Here is a 12,329-nt window from a genome sequence, read left to right as displayed (position 1 = left end):
CAGTGTGAAATTACAATGTATAAAAATAAACTGAAAAACAATCAGATATTTTTTTATGAAAAAATGGCCTTTAGCTATGTTGCACTTTGCTATTTAATTTATGGCCTTACCCAATCATTTAATAGTTGAACACTTGAGTGATTGTCAGTGTGAAATCTATCATGCTGTGTTCATAGTGAATAATACACACAATCTCTCAACCATAGACCATGAGGTCTCTGTAAGCCCAGAAAATATTCTTATAAAAAAATCTAAGATTTTTTTTTACATTCCTTAATAATATTACCAAGAAGTAAAGTAATGTTTGGAATAAAGCAATAAAATGTTTTCTTATTGGTTGAAAACAGTAGGGACACTAAAATAAAACATAAAACTCTATCCAGGTTATATAATGTGTTTTGAACTTGAACATGGATCATTGATAACTGTAAAAGTCTTAACTTTCATATGGTGCATATAATGGTGTTCTGGTCTCTTCCTGTATTCAAACAGACAGTGATGAATGTCTGGGGAAGAACTAAAGTGCTGTTTTTAAACTCTTCATTGTGTGTTTGTAGTTTTTGCATCAGAGTAGATGTGATTTTTCACTTTTAGTAGTGTTTTAAATTTTAAATTTTGTAATTTTAAAAAGTTCTTATAAAAAAGGGTGTAAATAGACAATTGAGTAAGAAGCAACAAAACACAAGCAACAAACCTGTATTAGGCACAATGTTGAGTGACAACTCAACAACCATAAGCCAGATACCAAACATGTTTCTGCCAAAAAATGCTTTCGTCAGAACAATCACCAGTTACATTTGATGTTCTTTTTTGACTCTGAGGCTTCGAAACTTGTGTCAAACTTGCTAGTGAATTTTTAATAAAAGTCACATGATTCATGTCAATGATGTGTGTCATGTCATCGTCAACTCATTTCCCAGCAGTGTTTGCCTACAAACATGGTATCCACAGGCTACATTCCCTAACACACACACACACACACACTCTCACTGCTACACTTACATTCACCCGAGCTTCAGCCTCACCACCCCGCTGACTCTTTAAAGAGACTTTCTAACACAAACACGTTGTGATTGCAATTGTCCAAGCATTTATATTTGTGATTGCCTAGTCTAATTCACAATGTTTGCTGATTGCCTAAACCTTGCTTGCATATTGACACTGACTGCTGGTTTTGAATCTCCGCCATTGTGTTTATTAAACAGCCAAACCTGCACATGTGTCCGTTTCATTTACTTTGTCCTGATATGTTGAAGAAATCATCCAGAAAATCAAAAACTACTGCCTCCAAATAAGGTAAAATCCATAGGATTATTTATACGTTTAAGACGGTAGACTGATATTGCTGTGGTATACAGTACCTTTAAATAATCATTAGTAAATTAACCGAAGTGATTTATTTACAGGTTCACTTGCAATGCTGAAGTATAATAATGCATTGTTTATGCTGAAGCTTTACCCAGTTAAAAATGTTTTATTTCATAATAAAATTACTTAAAATTTACAACATAGCACAAGCATATCTATTCAACTGTATCCCAAGCACACTCTGCTTCCTTTATGCAATAACATTTCCATATGCCAAGTAGTGACAATGAATTATTCAGTGTTTCACTTATTTTGTAGAGCGAGTGGAAACACGCAAAACAGTATCTAACCTGCCAATACACATAACCAATATGACTCAGAAAATCAGTGAGTGATACATCACATCAAAAAGGTCCATTGATGATGTTTTTGTTGAGAGCACAACAACCTTATTAGTAGTCTCAACTATTAACAGTGAAACACACTACTGAATCATAAAGCTAGTTAAATGAGCAACCTAATTTAATCCACAGTTATAGTGAAATTCCAAATACTAGCTAGCTTATCCATTGCTAATGCATTAATGCATATAATATAAAATAATATAATATAATATAATATAATATAATATAATATAATATAATATAAAATAATATAATATAATATAATATAATATAATATAATATAATATAACTCCGTCCAGGGTGTATCCTGCCTTGATGCCCGATGACGCCTGAGATAGGCACAGGCTCCCCGTGACCCGAGGTAGTTCGGATAAGCGATAGAAGATGAATGAATGAATAATAGAATAGAATAGAATAGAGGAGAATATAATATAATATAATATAATATAATATAATATAATATAATATAATATAATATAATATAATATAATATATAATGTTACAAGTTATTTCAGTTTGTTAGAAACACGTCCAACCCTGAAGCATATTTATTTTGTTGACATGATTGCAGTTAGCTAAATTAGAATGATTGTAATTAGCTAGTCTGGCAAAATGTCGGCAAAAGCTTAACATTGTAAGAGGTGTGTGTGTGTGTGTGTGTGTGTGTGTGTGTGTGTGTGTGTGTGTGTGTGTGTGTGTGTGTGTGTGAAATGTGTATTTAGTTTTAGCTCTGATTTACAGTAACATAATCCTTTTCCCATGATAAGTTTGATAGACCTCATTTCAGTCTGTAAACTGCAACTCCATGAAGGCACAAAGAAAAAGTATTTTGTTCAGCGAGCGAATTCTGTGGCGACCTTCTGTGTGAATATTTGTCATATTTGAAATGACCATTGACCTCTGTGCATTCGCAAACCTGCAATGGTTACTTCAGTGTATGCATGCAACATTGAAGACATATTGAGCTTGTTATGACTATAAACTTGTTATGGCTGAAAAGCATGTGAAGCGTCTGCCAGGTGAACTCTCCGTCCAGACGCATTATCTACAAAACGACAAGTTCTTTCAGCTGGAATAGAAAATGTAGGATCCTTCCAAAGGCATGCACCGATATTCAGTTATATTATACTATGTTAGAGTTTTAATTCTTGTTGTAATGTTGTGTGCTTTTAGAGGAAAAGAATCGATGGGTTTCCCATTTTTCAGTGTCAGTATGTTCTAATGGGTTCTATTTCTCTTATATCACAGCAATTTGCTAATGATTATAGGAACAGAATAAGATACAACTATTCTTGCTACAGATAACTAATAACTTATTTTATTAATAATCGGCATGTCATACTTTTTAACCTTTTATGAAGAATCTGCACAACACATCATGTATAGTACATTACTGCAGCTATATAACAGTCGTTTTTCCAACACTGTTATCATTCTTTCTTCTCTCTATCTTAAAGTTACGAAGACAAAAGCACACAACTTTTACTATTAAAGAGAAAGAACAATATGTCCTGTTATGAAAAGCTTATTGACTGTTAGAAAAAAAAGCATTGACACTGGAGACTCCTTCCAGAAATTTTAAATAAATTTCTCTCTTTGTAATAACAACATTTAAATCGATTTCAATTATTATTAGGTTTAGATTATAAATGTCTGCTGTAGAGGATACCAAGAAAGAGCTGCTACTATAGAAGCAACATGTATTAGAATGAGTGAATATATAATAATAAGTAAAGAAGCAATCAGATTTAAGATTTGAGTGCATAATATAGCCCAATATTTAATGTACAGTAAATATCAGATAGATTACAGCCACAACGCATGTCCTTCTTTATTAAAGATGAGGTTTTGAAGAGTAGGTGACATTTTTGTGCTTGGTAAATTTTTCAAATTATTTTGAAGTTTAGTGCAAGTTCACACAACATCTCAGCTTTAGAGTGTGTTTTGTTATTCTCGTCTCTATGCTGCGTTTCTCCTCAATCGGCTCTCTGAGGTTTTAGCTCTGTTTCCCTCACACGGCCTATGTGTCTCCTCTCAGGAGTGTGTGAATCCTCCTATTTGCTGTACAAACACACCAAACCCGTCCATGTCTAAGGGCTTTGATCTACACAGGTGCGGGGCAAATGAGGATTCAGATCCTTAATCTCGCAAACACCGACTTCAAGTGTACAAAAAGTGCCGAGGTTTCTTTTTTCTTGTTATCTTTTCCAAAAGGTGGTCCTTTTTTCTACACAGGCAAATAGAAGATTTACAATTTTACCCTTATTTGGTTAAGAATCCATTATTTAGACGTGAGATCAGTGGTGACTGGTTCGGGATGTAAAATGGGAGGCTTAAGTCTCATTATTAATAGCTTCATAATGAAGCTATTAGTGGTGATCAATGCATTATAGGTCTCAAGCTCTCAAGGTGTCCTCAGAGGAATAAGAAGACAGATGCGGGACAAACTAGTACACACACATACTGAAAAACAGATCAGTAGCTGCATTTATCAGCTTTCTCAATGCTCAGCTGAGGTTATATTATGGTTTGTCTGAACACCAAACATGGTAAATACTGTAATAAAGGGTATGGATCTAGGATCTAATGCATATTACCTAACGAGTGTGAAATGCAAATGTGTAAATTTGTATTTATTTTTTATTCTATTTGAAATTTACAATATGTGCCCTACATGTTCATTTGTTTGCTCTAGGCATTTTATCAGCTGCTTATCATGTTTTTGTGCAACATATGCCCTGTTTACGTATTTTAAATCTTGAGTATTTCCTTACAACCACTATAAATACTATATATAGTTGTGTTCTTGCAGTTGCTTTCAAAATACAATAATCAACCTGAAGCAAATATTCTGACGTGGATACCAGGCATTGCGTTGTACACTGATGCAGTTTTATCTTAAAAAGACAGTGGGGCTTATGCCTGCTAGCCCATTGATATGTACTTCACCTGACTGACACAGACTTTCTGTTTAAGCGTGTGGGTAATCCTCATATGAACCCGAGATTTGTCGGCAAGTCCTGTTTACTTTGTTATTTTTTCATGCAGGTTTGATGGAGGGATTAAAATCAAGATGGAAATAGGGATTAAGATGAGATTGGTGAACTAGGGTGCTATTTACATTTAAAGCAATTGCCCTTGCAGATTAAATTGCAGATGCCCTTATCCAGAGTGACTTACATTATCTCGTTTTTTATACAACTGTGCAATTGAGGGTTAAGGGCCTTGCACCGGGGCCCAACAGTGGCAGTTTTTTGGACCTTGGATCGAACCCAAAACCTTCCGATTTGCAGCCCAACACCTCAACCACTAGGCCACCACATGCTATAATAGAATGATGTATGATGTAAAGTATGATGTGCAAAACAAAGCAATTTACAAATGGGTATCAAATTAAGAAAGAAATGAAGAAATGACCGGTTGTCCTCTTTTTTTAAAAGGAGACATCACTACAAACGATTACAGAGTTCTTCTGACTGGTCTCATTCTGGGTGACTTCACCCGCATCCATATTGCAGTGCAGACACAATGAATGTTTTGGAGGATGAAAATCCTTTGTTGTCAAATCCTTCACACCTTCACACTCACCAGATCTTAAATTATGTAACTACATGTGGAAGATTTTGAGGAAATGTATTAATCATGGATCTTTACCACATCATTAAAACACCAGATGATCAATACAGTTATCAATACAGTTCCAGAGACGTGTAGATTCTATGGAGATGTTTCGATGGTGGAGTTACAACACTAAGGCATGTTATGTTGTTTTTCCTTTAATTTGTCAGAAGACTTATTTCTGTTAACAGGAACAATTTGGTGTGATGTATCTCATACACTACAGTGACTTACACTTTGTAAGCTAAGGAAAGGTGTGAGATTGTGAAGAACCTGCAGAGGCAGAAGATGTAGAATCTATAAGCGGTAGATTATTAAATCCACAGCAAACAAATCCAAATCAGCAAGCAAAATCTGAGTCGAAATAACCAGGCAGTGTAATCCAAGATAACCAGCAAAATAAGTCAGCGGAGGAATGGTACAAAAATGCAGAACCAAAGAGCAGAATTGAGAATAAACACAGCAAGGTTCATACACATGAAACAATAGAAATAACAAAGAGAAAGGCTCGGAAAGGCTTCGGTGTTACAGAGAGTTGCTTTAGGAACCAGTCCATGTTCGAATAATAAAATGAGCGGGAATGCTTGCTATGGCAGATTGTACAATGTTACGGGGCTTTTTTGAAGCTGGTCTGCTCTGGTTGTGTTTATGTTTAACTTGTTTAAACATTTGAAAAGCACATTTTAGACAGACGAGTGCAGCAGATTTCATCATAAACCTGCAATGGGCAAACTTACAGGAGGGCCATTCACACACTCATGTCAACAGGCTAAACAGTTCAATCAGCAAATACCATAAAACACCAACTGAAAGAGTTTCGGGAAGAAAAGCCCCTCTTTCTCCAGATGTGTTTCAGTGGGGCCGGGTTCAATGCCCCATTTTACATTTTTGACAAAATGTTGTTCAGGTTCTTTTTTGTCCTGAATATAATAAGACAGAATACAATAATTATAGTATATAAATATAAATCAGAATAAATGTATGTTAGTGACATCTGATTTTCTTTATTTCTTCATTTTTCGTTCTTCTGTATACACACATCGGATAAGCGGTAGAAAATGAGTGAGAGAGAGAGTGTATACACACAGAGGGAGAGCGAGAGAGAGAGACCTGCTTTTAGCAAATAGAAAATATACATATATATATATATATATATATATATATATATATATATATATATATATATATATATATGTATGTATGTATTTCTAAAAAATTCACATTGTAAAATATACTACAAATTCTAAACAAAATACATGCATACAGTGCCAGTTTGGTAGCTGTATTGTGATGACCATTCCATTCGTCCAGTTATTGTACTTTGCCCCAGTGTTAGCAACAACAAATGATCACTAGCATTATTTTACAGCTATGGTGTGAAAATCTTCAGCCAGTCTAATGGGAACTGATGGGAATTCATTCACACATACTCCGCTCACTCAGTAACTCCAACTTCGGCTTCACCCTGGAAAGCCTGGAGCTGTGAATAAGCAATAATTAGCAATGAAACTGATTTAAAATAATCCACTTTAAAACCAGTCATGAGTATAAGTGTTGTGTATAATTACAGTATACACAGCTGTCTAGCACACCTAACAACATTAACAGTGAGTAATTTCATTTAATGTGACACTTCAGTGAGCAAGGACATATCACATGGGCAAACTACACTCGTCCTTGATTCATCCTGTCCTGAATTCCAGCCTTTCCATGTTTCCAGATGGACAAGAATAACAGAGCGACCCTTATTAAAATGGCCATGGAGACTCAAGCAAGATGAAATGGAGAAGGGGAATTTGGGTAAAAAACTAATTTGTAAATCACAGCTGATTACAAACGTTAAATTCTTACTTTTGGAAAAATAGATGGTGAAAAATCCCATCAGACAAGCAGACAGGAGAGAGAGAGAGAGAGAGAGAGAGAGAGAGAGAGAGAGAGAGAGAGAGAGAGAGACGGATTCTGGCATGTGGAGAAAGACTAATATCATCCCACACAACTGAAAGTGAAGTGGCTGCAGTCCCAGTCTGAAACAGGGAGGAGTTCATGGAAACTTTCAGAAGGAGAGAGTGATGGATGCTGCGCCACACGTTTGCAATCCAAAAATGATTTTCTGCATTTTAAAATAAAAAGAATGATTAATTTAAAGTAAAACTTACAAAAAGTATATCATCTCTCATTGTTGGGTGTGGCTTTTTAGTTTTTTTTCTGTTTTTCTTGGGTTTGTTAAATTATTTAAATATAAAAATACATTTAGCCGACACCCTTAACCAGTGTGCCTTACAATTTATTTAAATATATACAACGGAGAATCTGCAATGGAGGGTTAAGGGCCTTGCTCAGGGGCCCAGCAGTGGCAGACCTGGGATTCGAACTCATTACCTTCTGATCAGTAGTCCAACGCCTTAAAGTCTTAGCCTTAGTGTAAAGTATCAAATTTTTCAATCTTGCACTGAATTCAAGACCTTCTTCACATCACCTTCCTGTTTTGAATTTCCCTGGTAGCATTTAGTTAGTACAGTGCAGCAGGATACACTAAACATTGAAAAATGAAACATTACACCCATTTTGAACACAAAACGATTGCGTATAATTGCATTTGTGCAGTGTATCACGTTCTGTGCATGTCGAAATAAGCCCAAATGAATGTTTTTTTTTGTAAATGCTACAGATTTTCTGCAGAAAAACATCAGCAACATCTTTTTGTTCATCGTGATTTTATTTGGGTTCATCAAACACTTCAAAGAAAGCACAATGAGCTTGATCAGCAACCAAAAAAAAAAAAATTCCCAGTGCAAATGTTGTGTCAATAAGAAATTGTTCATCACATCCTGTATGCAAGGAATAAAACCATTTTGAGGGGTTATTGTTATAAAAAAAAAATACTCGGCAGGGTGGTGTGATGCTTTTTTTTTTTACTGTTCCCAAACCCCAAGATGCACATTTTTTAATTCACCTTGCCTCACAATTTGCCTTTTTTATTTACTAAAGAACAACAGTGTTACTTTGAATATATTTATAGTACACATTTAATAACATGGAGCACGTTCCTGATTATTAGCTAAGCTACAGTATAGCTCTCGGTACACACAGTCATTCAAGCACTTTCTATTCACATTAACAACATAGCAAATATTCAGCTTTTTACAAAAAAGTCTTCTATAAATAAGAATTTATAGAAGACAGAAAACATCAAGGAAGATCTTAGACCTCTTGCCACTGACACTGGAGACTCCGCAGCTTAATTATTACTGTATATCTTATCACTCGCTCTCGCAGGTTATAGCATGTGAATCTGGTTACCAAGCAACCACACCATGCAAAGTCCCAAATAAACAGCTTCTGATATGTACACCAGCTTGTGATTGTCCATTAAAATGATCTAACATGGTAGAAATGTATTGCGATCTCCAACAGCTCCCTGAAATCATTTTTTTTGTTGCGTTGTTGCGCTGATATGTACACCAGCATTGTTTCTGCACTCACTGTGGGTTTTGCACAATATTTATCACATTGTCACGACAGCAAAATTGAGCAAAAAATCATTTAGTCGAAGCGTAACACTAGACGCAGCCTGAAGCTACATTTTTGTGCTAAAAAGAATAACAAGCATGCATGGCAAATATTTTAAACCAAAACCAAACGTCTAAGCCACGTTTTGTGTGTACTCTCTTTATTTGTTTAGTGTTGTGTCTAATTTTAACAACTGGAGCATTCTTTTCTGACTTTTATTTTTAACAGAAAACGTTGAATCGTATACTGTATTAGATTTTTCACCGAAACCCTCCTTTTTTAATCGCTGACATAGTTAAATAAATACCATTACAAATACTGTAAGCAGATCAGAACTTCACGCTTAAATACACCCAATTGTTTCAGCTGTGTTGTGACTTTCAAGAAGTGCCGTTAGATTTCAAAGCCCTCGGATGACACTGATGAATCCTGTGTGTGAATCCAAACGCAAAAAAATGGGCAGAGGTTCTAACAAGCTGAATGTATCAGCAAAATGGCTCGATATCAAAAAGGTTCCAGATAAGATATTCTTAACAGGGTCAAATTGGGTCGTTTTGTCTGTTTTAAAGTTGTATGCAAAAGTTTGTGCACCCAAATTACATATAACGCAACCAACAGATTTGATGAACTGAAAAATTTGTGGGAGGGAACAGTAATTTTGACATGTGCAAAAACACTGGACACTGTATTTTTATCCTAATTCACTACTTATTAATACCTCCTTTGGCAAATCTCACAGCGCACAAATACTTTTTGTAGCTGAGCTTTTCGTAGGAGTCTTTCTATTTTTGTGTAAAGAATTTCCACCCACTCTTCTCTTTCAATGATGTTCAAATCCAGGAACAAAACAGCTTGGTATTTTCCATAGTGGCTTTAGCCTTCCAGAATTTGCCACTCGACCCCAAAGCACACTAGATCCACCATCATGCATAACAATGGCAAGGTATGCTTTTGATTAAATATTACTTCACCTGAGGTTTGTCAGGAGAAAAAGTTCCATTTCCACATCCAATCCAAAGCACAAGGTTTTCAAAATGCCACTAGTTTATCTAGATGTTCATTCATTCATTTTCTACCGCTTATCCGAACTACCTCGGGTCACGGGGAGCCTGTCATCTCAGGTGTCATCGGGCATCAAGGCAGGATACACCCTGGACGGAGTGCCAACCCATCGCAGGGCACACACACTCTCATTCATTCACGCAATCACACACTACGGACAATTTTCCAGAGATGCCAGTCAACCTACCATGCATTTCTTTGGACCGGGGGAGGAAACCGAAGTACCTGGAGGAAACCCCCGAGGCACGGGGAGAACATGCAAACTCCACACACACAAGGCGGAGGCGGGAATCGAAACCCCAACCCTGGAGGTGTGAGGCGAACGTGCTAACCACTAAGCCCCCCCCTCATCTAGATGTTGTGTTGCATTAATATTGTGATGGAACCCAGGGTTTGGTTTCATTTTCCTGCAGATTTGTTCAGGCATTAGTGCACTGATGGGCCAGTTCAAATATCCTGCAGGTCCTTATGGGGTTTTTCTTTGACTTTCTGCCCAGCATAGTCCAATTTGAAGTTTTCTTTGTCTACCAAATCTTGCCTTTACTTCCACAATTCCTTGTCATTACTGCTACTTCTCAGAGGAAAACTGGAAGCACTTTGATATCAATTTATAGTCGTTCTACGCTTTGCATCCATTAGCTTCATTTTGCGATCTTTAGTCGGATGATGTTTGGAGGTTGTTTAGTTTTGGAGCCATGTTTCTTGACTTGCCTAAGAAGTCCTAACAAAATTTTTTCTTATTACTTATTTAGTGTCTATACAGAAACTATGCATTTGCTGAAAAAATACTTTTCTAAAATAGTTCACTGTATAATCATATACTTTTTTCACTTCAAAGATGGAAGACACCCTGATCATTACTATCTGGTTGTTGTTGAGTCTCACGGTGTCTCATTAGTCTGTGTTTACGTATAAACCCACTGATCGTTTTGTGGTTGTGAATTCTCTTTGCATAATTAAACAGTTCTAAGCTGCCTTCCTAATTGTTCCGTGTCCTTGTCCTAGTTATAACTCCTAAATATTGTGTGCATCTTATACACAAGTGTTAGCTTCAGCTATTCTTCAAACATATTTGCTGCACGTGTGAAGTGATTAGCTCTGCCTTTCTGTTCAATTAAAGCTGATGTGTGCTTACAATGCCTCATGGGTAATTCAGTAGAATAATGTAGTTTTTTTTTCCAGATTTCAAGTGACTTTTAAAAATAAACCTTTAATATTGTGAAATCATTAGCATCAGTAGCCTGACATATAGTAGCATGACATTATCAGCAGCATGACATGACTATTTTACATTATTTTAGCACAACATAACATCATTCAAGATATTCCAGTCATACCGCTAACAGTCAAAAGTAAACACTCACAGGCCATTTTATTGGAAACACCTGCAATTTGGAACATATCACAGGTCAGGTTGGTCTTTTTTAATCTTCAGTGATCCTGTGCTCACTGTAGCCTCAGATTCCTGTTCCTGGCTGAAACCTGGGTGCTGTAAAACATGATCCCTGACTACGTTATGTGAACTTATTTCTTCTCTCTATCTCCAACTGACAGGTTTTGGATATTGAACTCAAGCTTAAGTTTTCCAAAATGTAACTCAAAGAAGTCTGGACTCCTTTCATTTCAGGTCACTTCCGTGGTTGAGCATTTGAAGGCTTAGGCACAGAGGAGTTGGTGTTAAATCTATAATGAACTCAGATGATGAGCTAATTTATGAGCTGCTCTGGTTCCACAACTCAGATTCACTGTATACGACTATAGTCAGGAAATTATTCATAATAACACTTTCCAGTGTTTATAATCATTTATACCCAAATGAAGATGGGTTCCCTTTTGAGTCTGGTTCTTCTCAAGGTTTCTTCCTCATACCATCTAAGGGAGTTTTTTCTTGTCACAGTCACCACACGCTTGCTCATGAAAGATACATAGGGATAAATTCGAAATAGAAAATTTGAAATTTCTAAATTTATTCGTTATGAAATGTTTTACAGGGGGGCACTGTGGCTTAGTGGTTAGCACGTTCGCCTCACACCTCCAGGGTCGGGGTTCGATTCCCGCCTCCACCTTGTGTGTGTGGAGTTTGCATGTTCTCCCCGTGCCTCGGGGGTTTCCTCCGGGTACTCCGGTTTCCTCCCCCGGTCCAAAGACATGCATGGTAGGTTGATTGGCATCTCTGGAAAATTGTCCCTAGTGTGTGATTGCGTGAGTGAATGAGAGTGTGTGTGTGTGTGTGTGCCCTGCGATGGGTTGGCACTCCATCCAGGGTGTATCCTGCCTTGATGCCTGATGACGCCTGAGATAGGCACAGGCTCAACGTGACCTGAGGTAGTTCGGATAAGCGGTAGAAGATGAATGATTGAATGAATGAAATGTTTTACAGTGTAGACCATGATGTGATCTTCTGCTGTTGCATCCCATCTTCCTCGA

The sequence above is a fragment of the Tachysurus vachellii genome, chromosome 25, assembly GCF_030014155.1.
Source record: "Tachysurus vachellii isolate PV-2020 chromosome 25, HZAU_Pvac_v1, whole genome shotgun sequence".
Taxonomy (NCBI): domain Eukaryota; kingdom Metazoa; phylum Chordata; class Actinopteri; order Siluriformes; family Bagridae; genus Tachysurus; species Tachysurus vachellii.
The sequence above is the reverse complement of the archived record's forward strand: the minus strand, read 5'-3'. Positions refer to the sequence as shown.